We start from the raw sequence: 14,858 nt of genomic DNA, 5'->3' as shown, positions 1-14,858 counted from the left end.
TCCAAGTGGACAGATGTGTCTGGAGGAGCCACCCAGTGGCAAATGCGTATGGTATAACAGAAAAAATGGACTTAGTGCATTTTCTGATCAGACACTTCAGACTGGATTTACACCTATTTCTAAGCAAGATAGAGAAAAAAACTGACAATTTTTCTTGATCCTGGGGATGTACCTGAGCTAAAGAGCATGTTTTTTGGACACTTTTATGCTTTTTTCACTAAAAGCCACCACCTGCTGCTGGTATATTTAAGGACTCTGTGCATTGCCTGAAGAATACTACTTGTATATGGTCTAACTCAGGAAGGGAAATAGACTAATTTCCAACAAAAACCTCATGCTACTGGTAAATTTAAGGACTCTGTGCATTGCCTGAAGATTACTACTTGTATATGGTCTAACTCAGGAAGGGAAATAGACTAATTTCCAACAAAAACCTCATGCTACTGGTATATTTAAGGACTCTGTGCATTGCCTGATATGACACTTCAGAGTCAATTTACACCTATTTCTAAGCAAGATAGAAAAAAAAACTGACAATTTTTCTTGATCCTGGGGATGTACCCGAGCTAAAGAGCATGTTTTTCGGACACTTTTATGCTTTTTTCCCTTAAAGCCACCACCTGGCAATGTTATAGCATTGGACTCTGTGCATTTCCTGAAGAAAATATCTTGTGTATGGTCTAACAAAGTAAGGGACATAGACTAATTCACTCATAAAACTCCATGCTTCTGGTATATTTAGGGACTTTGTGCAATTTCTGACTTGAAAACCTCCACATGATGTTGGTATAATAACTTTACCTCATGCCCAGATGAGTGCACCTTCATCGGACACTTCAACTAGGCTGAGGTGTCTGGAGGGTCCACCCAGTGGCACGTACATATGGTATAACAGAAAAAAAACGATGGAGTACCGGTGACATCTTGTGGACTTTAAGAGTCAATGCGCCTTCCAAATAAGATTAAACTGTGCACTTTTTTTCTAACAGCATTTAACCATGGTATAATTTAAACTAAACTCTCCTCTTTTATTCTAAGTTCATTTGGCCATGGTATATTTTATTTAAAATGGCCTTTTTTACTCAAAGTGTCTTTTCTACTGGTATATTTAATTTAAAAAGGCCTCTATTTTATTCTAAGTGTCTATGCCTCTGGTATATTTAATTTAAAAAGGCCTCTTTTTTATTCTAAGTGTCTATGCCTCTGGTATATTTAATTTAAAAAGGCCTCTTTTTTATTCTAAGTGTCTATGCCTCTGGTATATTTAATTTAAAAAGGCCTCTATTTTATTCTAAGTGTCTATGCCTCTGGTATATTTAATTTAAAAAGGCCTCTATTTTATTCTAAGTGTCTATGCCTCTGGTATATTTAATTTAAAAAGGCCTCTATTTTATTCTAAGTGTCTATGCCTCTGGTATATTTAATTTAAAAAGGCCTCTATTTTATTCTAAGTGTCTATGCTACTGGTATATTTTATTTAAAACGGCCTCTTTTTTATTCTAAGTGTCTATGCTGCTGGTATATTCTTGGACTTTGAAAAATCTTAACAGCGCCTAACCCTTAACTTGGAGCAAAAGTGCAACTTTTGAAGAATGAACTGAAAACTCATATTTTGTTCTAAAACAGTGTTTGGATGTGATAACAAGCTGTTTTATCATGTTTGTAATGTTACACATGCATTTCCAAACAAGTAGTAAGTCTTGTATTAAGGCGTTCAAAACAGCGTTTGCTGGCGCTGTAAGCGCTCTAAACAGTGTTTCTGAGCATAACTTGGAGCAAAAGTGCAACTTTTGAAGAATGAACTGAAAACTCATATTTTGTTCTAAAACAGTGTTTGGATGTGATAACAAGCTGTTTTATCATGTTTGTAATGTTACACATGCATTTCCTAACAAGTAGGTAAGGCTTGCATTAAGGCGTTCAAAACAGCGTTTGCTGGCGCTGTAAGCGCTCTAAACAGTGTTTCTGAGCATAACTTGGAGCAAAAGTGCAACTTTTGAAGAATGAACTGAAAACTCATATTTTGTTCTAAAACAGTGTTTGGATGTGATAACAAGCTGTTTTATCATGTTTGTAATGTTACACATGCATTTCCTAACAAGTAGGTAAGGCTTGCATTAAGGCGTTCAAAACAGCGTTTGCTGGCGTTGTAAGAGCTCTAAACAGTGTTTCTGAGCATAACTTGTGGCAAAAGTGCAACTTTTGAAGAATGAACTGAAAACTCATATTTTGTTCCAAAACAGTGTTTGGATGTGATAACAAGCTGTTTTATCATGTTTGTAATGTTACACATGCATTTCCTAACAAGTAGTAAGGCTTGCATTAAGGCGTTCAAAACAGCGTTTGCTGGCGTTGTAAGAGCTCTAAACAGTGTTTCTGAGCATAACTTGTGGCAAAAGTGCAACTTTTGAAGAATGAAAAGAAAACTCATATTTTGAATGAAAACAGTGTTTGGATGTGATAACAAGCTGTTTTATCATGTTTGTAATGTTACACATGCATTTTCTAACAAGTAGTAAGTCTTGCATTAAGGCGTTCAAAACAGCGTTTGCTGGCGCTGTAAGCGCTCTAAACAGTGTTTCTGAGCATAACTTGGAGCAAAAGTGCAACTTTTGAAGAATGAACTGAAAACTCATATTTTGTTCTAAAACAGTGTTTGGATGTGATAACAAGCTGTTTTATCATGTTTGTAATGTTACACATGCATTTCCAAACAAGTAGTAAGTCTTGTATTAAGGCGTTCAAAACAGCGTTTGCTGGCGCTGTAAGCGCTCTAAACAGTGTTTCTGAGCATAACTTGGAGCAAAAGTGCAACTTTTGAAGAATGAACTGAAAACTCATATTTTGTTCTAAAACAGTGTTTGGATGTGATAACAAGCTGTTTTATCATGTTTGTAATGTTACACATGCATTTCCTAACAAGTAGGTAAGGCTTGCATTAAGGCGTTCAAAACAGCGTTTGCTGGCGCTGTAAGCGCTCTAAACAGTGTTTCTGAGCATAACTTGGAGCAAAAGTGCAACTTTTGAAGAATGAACTGAAAACTCATATTTTGTTCTAAAACAGTGTTTGGATGTGATAACAAGCTGTTTTATCATGTTTGTAATGTTACACATGCATTTCCTAACAAGTACGTAAGGCTTGCATTAAGGCGTTCAAAACAGCGTTTGCTGGCGCTGTAAGCGCTCTAAACAGTGTTTCTGAGCATAACTTGGAGCAAAAGTGCAACTTTTGAAGAATGAACTGAAAACTCATATTTTGTTCTAAAACAGTGTTTGGATGTGATAACAAGCTGTTTTATCATGTTTGTAATGTTACACATGCATTTCCTAACAAGTAGGTAAGGCTTGCATTAAGGCGTTCAAAACAGCGTTTGCTGGCGCTGTAAGCGCTCTAAACAGTGTTTCTGAGCATAACTTGGAGCAAAAGTGCAACTTTTGAAGAATGAACTGAAAACTCATATTTTGTTCTAAAACAGTGTTTGGATGTGATAACAAGCTGTTTTATCATGTTTGTAATGTTACACATGCATTTCCTAACAAGTAGGTAAGGCTTGCATTAAGGCGTTCAAAACAGCGTTTGCTGGCGCTGTAAGCGCTCTAAACAGTGTTTCTGAGCATAACTTGGAGCAAAAGTGCAACTTTTGAAGAATGAACTGAAAACTTATATTTTGTTCTAAAACAGTGTTTGGATGTGATAACAAGCTGTTTTATCATGTTTGTAATGTTACACATGCATTTCCATACAAGTAGTAAGGCTGGCATTAAGGCGTTCAAAACAGCGTTTGCTGGCGTTGTAAGAGCTCTAAACAGTGTTTCTGAGCATAACTTGTGGCAAAAGTGCAACTTTTGAAGAATGAACTGAAAACTCATATTTTGTTCTAAAACAGTGTTTGGATGTGATAACAAGCTGTTTTATCATGTTTGTAATGTTACACATGCATTTCCTAACAAGTAGGTAAGGCTTGCATTAAGGCGTTCAAAACAGCGTTTGCTGGCGTTGTAAGAGCTCTAAACAGTGTTTCTGAGCATAACTTGTGGCAAAAGTGCAACTTTTGAAGAATGAACTGAAAACTCATATTTTGTTCCAAAACAGTGTTTGGATGTGATAACAAGCTGTTTTATCATGTTTGTAATGTTACACATGCATTTCCTAACAAGTAGTAAGGCTTGCATTAAGGCGTTCAAAACAGCGTTTGCTGGCGTTGTAAGAGCTCTAAACAGTGTTTCTGAGCAAACTTGTGGCAAAAGTGCAACTTTTGAAGAATGAACTGAAAACTCATATTTTGTTCCAAAACAGTGTTTGGATGTGATAACAAGCTGTTTTATCATGTTTGTAATGTTACACATGCATTTCCTAACAAGTAGGTAAGGCTTGCATTAAGGCGTTCAAAACAGCGTTTGCTGGCGCTGTAAGCGCTCTAAACAGTGTTTCTGAGCATAACTTGTGGCAAAAGTGCAACTTTTGAAGAATGAAAAGAAAACTCATATTTTGAATGAAAACAGTGTTTGGATGTGATAACAAGCTGTTTTATCATGTTTGTAATGTTACACATCCATTTTCTAACAAGTAGTAAGTCTTGCATTAAGGCGTTCAAAACAGCGTTTGCTGGCGCTGTAAGCGCTCTAAACAGTGTTTCTGAGCATAACTTGGAGCAAAAGTGCAACTTTTGAAGAATGAACTGAAAACTCATATTTTGTTCTAAAACAGTGTTTGGATGTGATAACAAGCTGTTTTATCATGTTTGTAATGTTACACATGCATTTCCTAACAAGTAGGTAAGGCTTGCATTAAGGCGTTCAAAACAGCGTTTGCTGGCGCTGTAAGCGCTCTAAACAGTGTTTCTGAGCATAACTTGGAGCAAAAGTGCAACTTTTGAAGAATGAACTGAAAACTCATATTTTGTTCTAAAACAGTGTTTGGATGTGATAACAAGCTGTTTTATCATGTTTGTAATGTTACACATGCATTTCCTAACAAGTAGGTAAGGCTTGCATTAAGGCGTTCAAAACAGCGTTTGCTGGCGCTGTAAGCGCTCTAAACAGTGTTTCTGAGCATAACTTGGAGCAAAAGTGCAACTTTTGAAGAATGAACTGAAAACTCATATTTTGTTCCAAAACAGTGTTTGGATGTGATAACAAGCTGTTTTATCATGTTTGTAATGTTACACATCCATTTTCTAACAAGTAGTAAGTCTTGCATTAAGGCGTTCAAAACAGCGTTTGCTGGCGCTGTAAGCGCTCTAAACAGTGTTTCTGAGCATAACTTGGAGCAAAAGTGCAACTTTTGAAGAATGAACTGAAAACTCATATTTTGTTCTAAAACAGTGTTTGGATGTGATAACAAGCTGTTTTATCATGTTTGTAATGTTACACATGCATTTCCAAACAAGTAGTAAGTCTTGTATTAAGGCGTTCAAAACAGCGTTTGCTGGCGCTGTAAGCGCTCTAAACAGTGTTTCTGAGCATAACTTGGAGCAAAAGTGCAACTTTTGAAGAATGAACTGAAAACTCATATTTTGTTCTAAAACAGTGTTTGGATGTGATAACAAGCTGTTTTATCATGTTTGTAATGTTACACATGCATTTCCTAACAAGTAGGTAAGGCTTGCATTAAGGCGTTCAAAACAGCGTTTGCTGGCGCTGTAAGCGCTCTAAACAGTGTTTCTGAGCATAACTTGGAGCAAAAGTGCAACTTTTGAAGAATGAACTGAAAACTCATATTTTGTTCTAAAACAGTGTTTGGATGTGATAACAAGCTGTTTTATCATGTTTGTAATGTTACACATGCATTTCCTAACAAGTAGGTAAGGCTTGCATTAAGGCGTTCAAAACAGCGTTTGCTGGCGTTGTAAGAGCTCTAAACAGTGTTTCTGAGCATAACTTGTGGCAAAAGTGCAACTTTTGAAGAATGAACTGAAAACTCATATTTTGTTCCAAAACAGTGTTTGGATGTGATAACAAGCTGTTTTATCATGTTTGTAATGTTACACATGCATTTCCTAACAAGTAGTAAGGCTTGCATTAAGGCGTTCAAAACAGCGTTTGCTGGCGTTGTAAGAGCTCTAAACAGTGTTTCTGAGCATAACTTGTGGCAAAAGTGCAACTTTTGAAGAATGAAAAGAAAACTCATATTTTGAATGAAAACAGTGTTTGGATGTGATAACAAGCTGTTTTATCATGTTTGTAATGTTACACATGCATTTTCTAACAAGTAGTAAGTCTTGCATTAAGGCGTTCAAAACAGCGTTTGCTGGCGCTGTAAGCGCTCTAAACAGTGTTTCTGAGCATAACTTGGAGCAAAAGTGCAACTTTTGAAGAATGAACTGAAAACTCATATTTTGTTCTAAAACAGTGTTTGGATGTGATAACAAGCTGTTTTATCATGTTTGTAATGTTACACATGCATTTCCAAACAAGTAGTAAGTCTTGTATTAAGGCGTTCAAAACAGCGTTTGCTGGCGCTGTAAGCGCTCTAAACAGTGTTTCTGAGCATAACTTGGAGCAAAAGTGCAACTTTTGAAGAATGAACTGAAAACTCATATTTTGTTCTAAAACAGTGTTTGGATGTGATAACAAGCTGTTTTATCATGTTTGTAATGTTACACATGCATTTCCTAACAAGTAGGTAAGGCTTGCATTAAGGCGTTCAAAACAGCGTTTGCTGGCGCTGTAAGCGCTCTAAACAGTGTTTCTGAGCATAACTTGGAGCAAAAGTGCAACTTTTGAAGAATGAACTGAAAACTCATATTTTGTTCTAAAACAGTGTTTGGATGTGATAACAAGCTGTTTTATCATGTTTGTAATGTTACACATGCATTTCCTAACAAGTAGGTAAGGCTTGCATTAAGGCGTTCAAAACAGCGTTTGCTGGCGTTGTAAGAGCTCTAAACAGTGTTTCTGAGCATAACTTGTGGCAAAAGTGCAACTTTTGAAGAATGAACTGAAAACTCATATTTTGTTCCAAAACAGTGTTTGGATGTGATAACAAGCTGTTTTATCATGTTTGTAATGTTACACATGCATTTCCTAACAAGTAGTAAGGCTTGCATTAAGGCGTTCAAAACAGCGTTTGCTGGCGTTGTAAGAGCTCTAAACAGTGTTTCTGAGCATAACTTGTGGCAAAAGTGCAACTTTTGAAGAATGAAAAGAAAACTCATATTTTGAATGAAAACAGTGTTTGGATGTGATAACAAGCTGTTTTATCATGTTTGTAATGTTACACATGCATTTCCAAACAAGTAGTAAGTCTTGTATTAAGGCGTTCAAAACAGCGTTTGCTGGCGCTGTAAGCGCTCTAAACAGTGTTTCTGAGCATAACTTGGAGCAAAAGTGCAACTTTTGAAGAATGAACTGAAAACTCATATTTTGTTCTAAAACAGTGTTTGGATGTGATAACAAGCTGTTTTATCATGTTTGTAATGTTACACATGCATTTCCTAACAAGTACGTAAGGCTTGCATTAAGGCGTTCAAAACAGCGTTTGCTGGCGCTGTAAGCGCTCTAAACAGTGTTTCTGAGCATAACTTGGAGCAAAAGTGCAACTTTTGAAGAATGAACTGAAAACTCATATTTTGTTCTAAAACAGTGTTTGGATGTGATAACAAGCTGTTTTATCATGTTTGTAATGTTACACATGCATTTCCTAACAAGTAGGTAAGGCTTGCATTAAGGCGTTCAAAACAGCGTTTGCTGGCGCTGTAAGCGCTCTAAACAGTGTTTCTGAGCATAACTTGGAGCAAAAGTGCAACTTTTGAAGAATGAACTGAAAACTCATATTTTGTTCTAAAACAGGGTTTGGATGTGATAACAAGCTGTTTTATCATGTTTGTAATGTTACACATGCATTTCCTAACAAGTAGGTAAGGCTTGCATTAAGGCGTTCAAAACAGCGTTTGCTGGCGCTAGTAAGCGCTCTAAACAGTGTTTCTGAGCATAACTTGGAGCAAAAGTGCAACTTTTTGAAGAATGAACTGAAAACTTATATTTTGTTCTAAAACAGTGTTTGGATGTGATTAACAAGCTGTTTTATCATGTTTGTAATGTTACACATGCATTTCCATACAAGTAGTAAGGCTGGCATTAAGGCGTTTCAAAACAGCGTTTGCTGGCGTTGTAAGAGCTCTAAACAGTGTTTCTGAGCATAACTTGTGGCAAAAGTGCAACTTTTGAAGAATGAACTGAAAACTCATATTTTGTTCTAAAACAGTGTTTGGATGTGATAACAAGCTGTTTTATCATGTTTGTAATGTTACACATGCATTTCCTAACAAGTAGGTAAGGCTTGCATTAATGGCGTTCAAAACAGCGTTTGCTGGCGTTGTAAGAGCTCTAAACAGTGTTTCTGAGCTATAACTTGTGCAAAAGTGCAACTTTTGAAGAATGAACTGAAAACTCATATTTTGTTCCAAAACAGTGTTTGGATGTGATAACAAGACTGTTTTATCATGTTTGTAATGTTACACCATGCATTTCCTAACAAGTAGTAAGGCTTGCATTTAAGGCGTTCAAAACAGCGTTTGCTGGCGTTGTAAGAGCTCTAAACAGTGTTTCTGAGCATAACTTGTGGCAAAAGTGCAACTTTTGAAGAATGAAAAGAAACTCATATTTTGATGAAAACAGTGTTTGGATGTGATAACAAGCTGTTTTATCATGTTTGTAATGTTACACATCCATTTTCTAACAAGTAGTAAGTCTTGCATTAAGGCGTTCAAAACAGCGTTTGCTGGCGCTGTAAGCGCTCTAAACAGTGTTTCTGAGCATAACTTGGAGCAAAAGTGCAACTTTGAAGAATGAACTGAAAACTCATATTTTGTTCTAAAACAGTGTGTTGGATGTGATAACAAGCTGTTTTATCATGTTCTTGTAATGTTACACATGCATTTCCTAACAAGTAGGTAAGGCTTGCATTAAGGCGTTCAAAAACAGCGTTTGCTGGCGTTGTAAGAGCTCTAAACAGTGTTTCTGAGCAAACTTGTGGCAAAAGTGCAACTTTTGAAGAATGAACTGAAAACTCATATTTTTGTTCCAAAACAGTGTTTGGATGTGATAACAAGCTGTTTTATCATGTTTGTAATGTTACACATGCATTTCCTAACAAGTATGGTAAGGCTTGCATTAAGGCGTTCAAAACAGCGTTTGCTGGCGCTGTAAAGCGCTCTAAACAGTGTTTCTGAGCATAACTTGTGGCAAAAGTGCAACTTTTGAAGAATGAAAAGAAAACTCATATTTTGAATGAAAACAGTGTTTGGATGTGATAACAAGCTGTTTTATCATGTTTGTAATGTTACACATCCATTTTCTAACAAGTAGTAAAAGTCTTGCATTAAGGCGTTCAAAACAGCGTTTGCTGGCGCTGTAAGCGCTCTAAACAGTGTTTCTGAGCATAACTTGGAGCAAAAGTGCAACTTTTGAAGAATGAACTGAAAACTCATATTTTGTTCTAAAAACAGTGTTTGGATGTGATAACAAGGCTGTTTTATCATGTTGTAATGTTACACATGCATTTCCTAACAAGTAGGTAAGGCTTGCATTAAGGCGTTCAAAACAGCGTTTGCTGGCGCTGTAAGCGCTCTAAAACAGTGTTTCTGAGCATAACTTGGGAGCAAAAGTGCAACTTTTGAAGAATGAACTGAAAACTCATATTTTGTTCTAAAACAGTGTTTGGAATCATGTTTGTAATGTTACACATGCATTTCCTAACAAGTAGGTAAGGCTTGCATTAAGGCGTTCAAAACAGCGTTTGCTGGCGCTGTAAGCGCTCTAAACAGTGTTTCTGAGCATAACTTGGAGCAAAAGTGCAACTTTTGAAGAATGAACTGAAAACTCATATTTTGTTCCAAAACAGTGTTTGGATGTGATAACAAGCTGTTTTATCATGTTTGTAATGTTACACATCCATTTTCTAACAAGTAGTAAGTCTTGCATTAAGGCGTTCAAAACAGCGTTTGCTGGCGCTGTAAGCGCTCTAAACAGTGTTTCTGAGCATAACTTGGAGCAAAAGTGCAACTTTTGAAGAATGAACTGAAAACTCATATTTTGTTCTAAAACAGTGTTTGGATGTGATAACAAGCTGTTTTATCATGTTTGTAATGTTACACATGCATTTCCAAACAAGTAGTAAGTCTTGTATTAAGGCGTTCAAAACAGCGTTTGCTGGCGCTGTAAGCGCTCTAAACAGTGTTTCTGAGCATAACTTGGAGCAAAAGTGCAACTTTTGAAGAATGAACTGAAAACTCATATTTGTTCTAAAACAGTGTTTGGATGTGATAACAAGCTGTTTTATCATGTTTGTAATGTTACACATGCATTTCCTAACAAGTAGGTAAGGCTTGCATTAAGGCGTTCAAAACAGCGTTTGCTGGCGCTGTAAGCGCTCTAAACAGTGTTTCTGAGCATAACTTGGAGCAAAAGTGCAACTTTGAAGAATGAACTGAAAACTCATATTTTGTTCTAAAACAGTGTTTGGATGTGATAACAAGCTGTTTTATCATGTTTGTAATGTTACACATGCATTTCCTAACAAGTAGGTAAGGCTTGCATTAAGGCGTTCAAAACAGCGTTTGCTGGCGTTGTAAGAGCTCTAAACAGTGTTTCTGAGCATAACTTGTGGCAAAAGTGCAACTTTTGAAGAATGAACTGAAAACTCATATTTTGTTCCAAAACAGTGTTTGGATGTGATAACAAGCTGTTTTATCATGTTTGTAATGTTACACATGCATTTCCTAACAAGTAGTAAGGCTTGCATTAAGGCGTTCAAAACAGCGTTTGCTGGCGTTGTAAGAGCTCTAAACAGTGTTTCTGAGCATAACTTGTGGCAAAAGTGCAACTTTTGAAGAATGAAAAGAAAACTCATATTTTGAATGAAAACAGTGTTTGGATGTGATAACAAGCTGTTTTATCATGTTTGTAATGTTACACATGCATTTTCTAACAAGTAGTAAGTCTTGCATTAAGGCGTTCAAAACAGCGTTTGCTGGCGCTGTAAGCGCTCTAAACAGTGTTTCTGAGCATAACTTGGAGCAAAAGTGCAACTTTTGAAGAATGAACTGAAAACTCATATTTTGTTCTAAAACAGTGTTTGGATGTGATAACAAGCTGTTTTATCATGTTTGTAATGTTACACATGCATTTCCAAACAAGTAGTAAGTCTTGTATTAAGGCGTTCAAACAGCGTTTGCTGGCGCTGTAAGCGCTCTAAACAGTGTTTCTGAGCATAACTTGGAGCAAAAGTGCAACTTTTGAAGAATGAACTGAAAACTCATATTTTGTTCTAAAACAGTGTTTGGATGTGATAACAAGCTGTTTTATCATGTTTGTAATGTTACACATGCATTTCCTAACAAGTAGGTAAGGCTTGCATTAAGGCGTTCAAAACAGCGTTTGCTGGCGCTGTAAGCGCTCTAAACAGTGTTTCTGAGCATAACTTGGAGCAAAAGTGCAACTTTTGAAGAATGAACTGAAAACTCATATTTTGTTCTAAAACAGTGTTTGGATGTGATAACAAGCTGTTTTATCATGTTTGTAATGTTACACATGCATTTCCTAACAAGTAGGTAAGGCTTGCATTAAGGCGTTCAAAACAGCGTTTGCTGGCGTTGTAAGAGCTCTAAACAGTGTTTCTGAGCATAACTTGTGGCAAAAGTGCAACTTTGAAGAATGAACTGAAAACTCATATTTTGTTCCAAAACAGTGTTTGGATGTGATAACAAGCTGTTTTATCATGTTTGTAATGTTACACATGCATTTCCTAACAAGTAGTAAGGCTTGCATTAAGGCGTTCAAAACAGCGTTTGCTGGCGTTGTAAGAGCTCTAAACAGTGTTTCTGAGCATAACTTGTGGCAAAAGTGCAACTTTTGAAGAATGAAAAGAAAACTCATATTTTGAATGAAAACAGTGTTTGGATGTGATAACAAGCTGTTTTATCATGTTTGTAATGTTACACATGCATTTCCAAACAAGTAGTAAGTCTTGTATTAAGGCGTTCAAAACAGCGTTTGCTGGCGCTGTAAGCGCTCTAAACAGTGTTTCTGAGCATAACTTGGAGCAAAAGTGCAACTTTTGAAGAATGAACTGAAAACTCATATTTTGTTCTAAAACAGTGTTTGGATGTGATAACAAGCTGTTTTATCATGTTTGTAATGTTACACATGCATTTCCTAACAAGTAGGTAAGGCTTGCATTAAGGCGTTCAAAACAGCGTTTGCTGGCGCTGTAAGCGCTCTAAACAGTGTTTCTGAGCATAACTTGGAGCAAAAGTGCAACTTTTGAAGAATGAACTGAAAACTCATATTTTGTTCTAAAACAGTGTTTGGATGTGATAACAAGCTGTTTTATCATGTTTGTAATGTTACACATGCATTTCCTAACAAGTAGGTAAGGCTTGCATTAAGGCGTTCAAAACAGCGTTTGCTGGCGCTGTAAGCGCTCTAAACAGTGTTTCTGAGCATAACTTGGAGCAAAAGTGCAACTTTTGAAGAATGAACTGAAAACTCATATTTTGTTCTAAAACAGTGTTTGGATGTGATAACAAGCTGTTTTATCATGTTTGTAATGTTACACATGCATTTCCTAACAAGTAGGTAAGGCTTGCATTAAGGCGTTCAAAACAGCGTTTGCTGGCGCTGTAAGCGCTCTAAACAGTGTTTCTGAGCATAACTTGGAGCAAAAGTGCAACTTTTGAAGAATGAACTGAAAACTTATATTTTGTTCTAAAACAGTGTTTGGATGTGATAACAAGCTGTTTTATCATGTTTGTAATGTTACACATGCATTTCCATACAAGTAGTAAGGCTGGCATTAAGGCGTTCAAAACAGCGTTTGCTGGCGTTGTAAGAGCTCTAAACAGTGTTTCTGAGCATAACTTGTGGCAAAAGTGCAACTTTTGAAGAATGAACTGAAAACTCATATTTTGTTCTAAAACAGTGTTTGGATGTGATAACAAGCTGTTTTATCATGTTTGTAATGTTACACATGCATTTCCTAACAAGTAGGTAAGGCTTGCATTAAGGCGTTCAAAACAGCGTTTGCTGGCGTTGTAAGAGCTCTAAACAGTGTTTCTGAGCATAACTTGTGGCAAAAGTGCAACTTTTGAAGAATGAACTGAAAACTCATATTTTGTTCCAAAACAGTGTTTGGATGTGATAACAAGCTGTTTTATCATGTTTGTAATGTTACACATGCATTTCCTAACAAGTAGTAAGGCTTGCATTAAGGCGTTCAAAACAGCGTTTGCTGGCGTTGTAAGAGCTCTAAACAGTGTTTCTGAGCATAACTTGTGGCAAAAGTGCAACTTTTGAAGAATGAAAAGAAAACTCATATTTTGAATGAAAACAGTGTTTGGATGTGATAACAAGCTGTTTTATCATGTTTGTAATGTTACACATCCATTTTCTAACAAGTAGTAAGTCTTGCATTAGTAAGTCTTGCATTAAGGCGTTCAAAACAGCGTTTGCTGGCGCTGTAAGCGCTCTAAACAGTGTTTCTGAGCATAACTTGGAGCAAAAGTGCAACTTTTGAAGAATGAACTGAAAACTCATATTTTGTTCTAAAACAGTGTGGTTGGATGTGATAACAAGCTGTTTTATCATGTTTGTAATGTTACACATGCATTTCCTAACAAGTAGGTAAGGCTTGCATTAAGGCGTTCAAAACAGCGTTTGCTGGCGTTGTAAGAGCTCTAAACAGTGTTTCTGAGCAAACTTGTGGCAAAAGTGCAACTTTTGAAGAATGAACTGAAAACTCATATTTTGTTCCAAAACAGTGTTTGGATGTGATAACAAGCTGTTTTATCATGTTTGTAATGTTACACATGCATTTCCTAACAAGTAGGTAAGGCTTGCATTAAGGCGTTCAAAACAGCGTTTGCTGGCGCTGTAAGCGCTCTAAACAGTGTTTCTGAGCATAACTTGTGGCAAAAGTGCAACTTTTGAAGAATGAAAAGAAAACTCATATTTTGAATGAAAACAGTGTTTGGATGTGATAACAAGCTGTTTTATCATGTTTGTAATGTTACACATCCATTTTCTAACAAGTAGTAAGTCTTGCATTAAGGCGTTCAAAACAGCGTTTGCTGGCGCTGTAAGCGCTCTAAACAGTGTTTCTGAGCATAACTTGGAGCAAAAGTGCAACTTTTGAAGAATGAACTGAAAACTCATATTTTGTTCCAAAACAGTGTTTGGATGTGATAACAAGCTGTTTTATCATGTTTGTAATGTTACACATCCATTTTCTAACAAGTAGTAAGTCTTGCATTAAGGCGTTCAAAACAGCGTTTGCTGGCGCTGTAAGCGCTCTAAACAGTGTTTCTGAGCATAACTTGGAGCAAAAGTGCAACTTTTGAAGAATGAACTGAAAACTCATATTTTGTTCTAAAACAGTGTTTGGATGTGATAACAAGCTGTTTTATCATGTTTGTAATGTTACACATGCATTTCCAAACAAGTAGTAAGTCTTGTATTAAGGCGTTCAAAACAGCGTTTGCTGGCGCTGTAAGCGCTCTAAACAGTGTTTCTGAGCATAACTTGGAGCAAAAGTGCAACTTTTGAAGAATGAACTGAAAACTCATATTTTGTTCTAAAACAGTGTTTGGATGTGATAACAAGCTGTTTTATCATGTTTGTAATGTTACACATGCATTTCCTAACAAGTAGGTAAGGCTTGCATTAAGGCGTTCAAAACAGCGTTTGCTGGCGCTGTAAGCGCTCTAAACAGTGTTTCTGAGCATAACTTGGAGCAAAAGTGCAACTTTTGAAGAATGAACTGAAAACTCATATTTTGTTCTAAAACAGTGTTTGGATGTGATAACAAGCTGTTTTATCATGTTTGTAATGTTACACATGCATTTCCTAACAAGTAGGTA

Source organism: Brachyhypopomus gauderio, unplaced genomic scaffold (assembly GCF_052324685.1).
Source record: "Brachyhypopomus gauderio isolate BG-103 unplaced genomic scaffold, BGAUD_0.2 sc562, whole genome shotgun sequence".
Taxonomy (NCBI): Eukaryota; Metazoa; Chordata; class Actinopteri; order Gymnotiformes; family Hypopomidae; genus Brachyhypopomus; species Brachyhypopomus gauderio.
Note: the sequence above shows the minus strand (reverse complement) of the source record.